Source organism: Mandrillus leucophaeus, unplaced genomic scaffold (assembly GCF_000951045.1).
Source record: "Mandrillus leucophaeus isolate KB7577 unplaced genomic scaffold, Mleu.le_1.0 Scaffold301, whole genome shotgun sequence".
NCBI lineage: Eukaryota > Metazoa > Chordata > Mammalia > Primates > Cercopithecidae > Mandrillus > Mandrillus leucophaeus.
In genome coordinates this window covers 979449-984457 of record NW_012103155.1, presented here as the reverse complement: position 1 = coordinate 984457, position 5009 = coordinate 979449, and positions in this window count along the sequence as shown.

The window sequence follows — 5009 nt, the reverse complement described above, 5'->3', positions numbered from 1 at the left end:
CATATTTCTTGGAGGCTTTGTTCATTTCTTTTTCCTCTTTTTTCTTCTGTTCTTGCTTCTTGCTTCTCTTCAAAAACTTCTCTTCTTGCTTCATTTCATTCATTTGATCTTCAATCACTGATACCCTTTCTTCCAGTTGATCGAGTCGGTTACTGAAGCTTGTGCATTTGTCACGTAGTTCTCATGTCATGGTTTTCAGCTCCATCAGGTCCTTTAAGGACTTCTCTACATTGGTTATTCTAGTTACCCATTGTCAAATCTTTTTCAAGTTTTTAGCTTCTTTGCAATGAGTTCGAACTTCCTCCTTTAGCTCAGAGAAGTTTGATCGTCTGAAGCCTTCTTCTCTCAGCTCATCAAAGTCATTCTCCATCCAGCTTTGTTCCATTGCTGGCAAGGAGTTGCATTCCTTTGGTGGGAGAGGCGCTCTGATTTTTAGAATTTTCAGTTTTTCTCACTGCTTTTTCCCCATCTTTGTGGTTTTATCTATCTTTGGTCTTTGATGATGGTGATGTACAGGTGAGGTTTTGTTGTGGATGTCCTTTCTGTTTGTTAGTTTTCCTTCTAACAGTCAGGACCCTCAGCTGTTCCTATTCCGCCATCTTGGAACTTCCCCCTCAATGGATGTCTTGTGTTTCTTATAGGACAGTTCCATTGTTGATGAAGTCCCTCAGTTTTTGTTTGGGAAAAATCTTTATTTTTTCTCCTTCATGTTTGAAGGATATTTTCACCAGATACACTATTCTAGGGCAAAAGTTTTTTTGTTTTTTTGTTTTCCTTTAGCTCTTTAAATATGTCATGCCACTCTCCCCTGGGCTGTAAGGTTTCCACTGAAAAGTCTGCTGCCAAACACATTGGAGCTCCATTGTATATTACTTGTTTCTTTTCTCTTGCTCCTTTTAGGATCCCTTCTTTATCTTTGACCTTTGAGAGTTTGATTATTAAATGCTTTGAAGTAGCCTTCTTGGGATTAAATTCACCTGGTGTTCTATAACGTTCTTGTACTTGAATGTTGGTATCTTTCTCTAGGTTTGGGAAGTTCTGTGTTATTTTCCCTTTGAATAAACTTTCTACCCCTATCTATTTCTCTACCTCTTCTTTAAGACCAATAACTCTTAGATTTGCCATTTTGAGACTTTTTTCTAGATCTTGTAGGAATGTTTAATTCTTTTTAATTATCTTTTGTTTTGTCTCCTCTGCGTATTTTCAAATACCCTGCCTTCAAGGTCAACAATTCCTTCTGCTTGATCAATTCTGCTATTAAGAGATTCTGGTGCATTCTTCAGTGTGTCAGTCACATTTTTCAGGTCCAGAATTTCTGCTTGATTCTTTTTATTTCCATCTCTTTGCTAAATTTGTCTGACAGAATTCTGATTTCACTCTCTGTGTTATCTTGAATTTTTTTGAGTTTCTTCAAAACAGCTCTTTTGAATTCTTTGCCTTCAAGGTCACTTATCTCTGTTTCTCCAGGACTGATCTTGGTGCCTTATTTAGTTCATTTGGTGTGGTCATGTTTTCCTGGATGGTCTTGATGCTTGTGGATGTTCAACAATGTCTAGGCATTGAAGAGTTAGGTATTTATTTTAGTCTTTGTACCCTGGGCTTGTTTGTACCTATCCTTCTTGGAAAGTCTTTCCAGTTATTCGAAGGGACTTGAGTGTTTTGATCTAATTTGTTTCTGCATTAGGCGACACTGCAAGCCCAATAATGCTATGGTTCTTGTAGGTTGTAGAGGTACTGCCTTGGTGATCTTGGATATGATCCAGAAGAATTCTCTGGATTACCAGGTAAATACTCTTGTCTTCTTCCCTTACTTTCTCCCAAACAGAGTCTCTGTGTGTGTTCTGAGCTTTCTGGAACTGGGGATAGAGTGACATAAGCAACCCGTCGCACTACCACTGGGACTACACTGGGTCAGACCTGAAGCCAGCACAGCACTGGGTCCTGCCAAAGGCCTACTGTAACTACTGCCTGGCTCTACTTATGTACTTATGTTTGCTCAGGGCCCTAGGACTGTACAGTCCTCATAATGAAGCTAGCCAGGCTTAATGTCCTTCCTTTCAGGTCAGTGAGTTCCCCCAGGACCCAGGCAGGTCCAGAGATGCTCTTCAAGAGTCAGGGCCTGGAGTCAAAAACTTTAGAAATCTACCTCATGCTCTGCTCTACTGTGGCTAAGCGGGTGCTCAATCCACAAGACAAAAGTTCTTCCCACTTTTCCTTTCCCATTGCACAGGCAGGGGTACTTCTCCCCATAGCCACCATCACAACCATGTGTCCACAATATGGTGGGTACTGCCAGGTGACTGCCGATGTTCCCTTAAGGCCCAAGCGCTCTTCAGTCAGCTTGTGGTGAATGCTGCCTGGCCTGGGACTCACCTGTCAGGGCAGTGGGCTCCCCTTTGGCCCAGGGCAGGTCCAGAAATGCTGTCCATGAGCCGATATCTGGAATCAGGAACCTCGAGAGCCTGCTTGGTGCTCTACCCCACCATAGTCAAGCTGGTACCTAAGGTTCAAGACAAAGTCCGCTTTATTTTTCCCTCTGCTTATCTCAAGCAGAAGGAATCTTTCACAGTAGGCACCACAGCTCAGAATGTTCTGGGTCTTGTCTGAAGCCAGCATATCTCACCCAAAGTTCTTGATGTACTACCTGGGTATCACTGCTGGTTATGCAGGACCCAAGGGATCTTTAGTCAGCAGGTGATGAATGTTGCCAGGAGTAGCTCCTTCTCTTTAAGGCAGAAACTTCTTGCTGGCCTAGGATGTGTCTAAAAACATCCGTGAGCTAGGGCCTGGAATCGGGGCCTTACGACTCTGCCCAGTGCCCTGTGCTACTGTGTCTGAACTGTTATCCAAATTATAAGACAAAGCCCTCATTTCTTTTCCCCTTTCTCTGCTCAAGTGGAAGGAAGGGGTCCGTTTTGGAGCTGTAAGCTGTACTGCCTGGGGTTGGTGGAAGAGTGGCATGGGCACTCCCTTAGCTGCCCTGGCCGGTATCTCAGTAGGTCATATATCCTCTAAGTTCACTGGCTTCATGTCCAGCACAGCACTAAGACTTGTCATTCTTATGGCCTAAGCTGCCTTTTGAGTTTATTTAGGACTCCAGAGTGCTTTAGCCCACAGTGGTGGGTCTTGCCTGAACTCAAGTTCTGACCACTTGGATAGGCAATTCCCCTCTGGCTAGGGCTGTTCTAAATGCTGCCAGCATGAGTGGGCATCAGCTGAGTTCAGCCTAGGTTTGTTTTCCACTGTAAGAAGGCAGCACTGAGGTCAACGCAGGGTCCCACAATCACTGTGCTCTCCCTCCCCCAAGTACATAGATCCTGCGTGCCATGTGGCCACTGCTGGGGGTTGGCGGAGGGATGGTCTTCGCAATTTAAGACTGTCTTTTCTACCCTCTTCAGTGCCTTTTTCAGTAATATGAAGTTAAAACCAGGTGCTGTGATTGCTTACTTGATTTTTGGTCCTTATGAAGGTTTTGTGTGTGTGTGTGTGTGTGTGTGTGTATGTGTGTGTGTGTGTGTGTATGTGTATGTAGATAGTTGTTAAATTTGGTGTTTCTGGTGGGGGAAAAAGAGGACGATTGGTGAATGCTTCTATTCGACCAGCTTGCTCCACCCTTGAAAAATATTGTCTTTTAATATGAATCCTAGAATAATAAAATTGAGGACTTTCCTTCTGGGTGGTCCCACACATACATATTTATTATGTTTCTATCTTCATTATGTATGTACCTATGCATTCTTTATAAACACATTCTGTGTATCCATGTGGCCATCCTATCCATCAGTCCATCTTTATCCCAATCTTCCATTAGTAATACAACTGCTAGTTGTGTGTCAAAGACGGTAAGAAACAGAGAAAACCCCTATACTGAATATTTTAATTTTCAATTATCTGTTATGAGTGCAGCTACTCCTTATCCAGTCCCATGTTCCTGGGGGAGTTATATGCACAAAGGAGATGCCAGACAAATGTAATCTTTTTATTCCTAGTTGGAGTAGGGCTCACAACTCCTTTCATGGTGAGTTTGGACCTAGGAGAGCCACTGGGATGCCTTTTGCTTGGGCTTGAGGCTGCCTGCAGAGGCCTGGGTGGTAACTTGCCCCTATCAGCCCTGTTTTGGCTCTCATGTGGCTTTCCTGGGTCAAGGAGGCTATGGTGGAAGGCAGCACACAACCCTCTCCAGTGGCTTCTCCCTAAAAAGTCCTAGAAGAGCTACATCCCGTCAGAGAAATAAAATAAAAACACCCTCAATAAGGGAGGACTGTAAAGAGACCCTGCTACATGAATGAGAAGCCTTTGCCTGCCTCTTAATGTGCCAACTCCGCCATTTCTTAGCATCAGGACGCAACGCTGTTCTTGGCTCTGCCCAAGACCATCAGTCTTTCTCAGGAGTAGGGGGCCAGGAGAAGTGCTTTGAGCTAACCCAGCAGGATGGGTGGGTAACCAACATTGACCTAGAGGCTAAAGACATGGCAACATTCACACCAAATATGATCATTGTATTGGATACCATTTGTTCCTTACCTCACAGACTTACCTTATTCTACCTTTTGCTGTAGCAACCAGCTCGGGTCAGATGTCATTGAAAGGATCTCCTCTCAGCTTCACCAATTAGCTCTTGCTTCCTGCCCAGGGCTTCTTTGCCACCTCAATATTTAGTGTATTCTTTCATTATGCTAAAACTCAATAAAATGTTTCATTTTGCTTTCTATAAGAAACCATTTACTCTTCTACAGAAAACATCTGAAAAGTGGTTGTCAGAGCTCAGTGGTCACAGTGGCACTGGTGACTTTGAGGAGGCCGGTAGCAATTGGGATGGGAAATGGAGGGAGAAAGGTGGAGAGATGAAAGTGGGCAGGGCAAAGCCTCTCCATCTGGCAAACCCCTAACTCATCGAAGCAGATCAAACAGTTCAGTAAAATATGTTTAAGCCACCCTCAAGATGACTGCAGGCAATCCAAGCATGGAGATTTGGCTTTAACCAGATGAGGAAAACTGTAAGCCGGGTA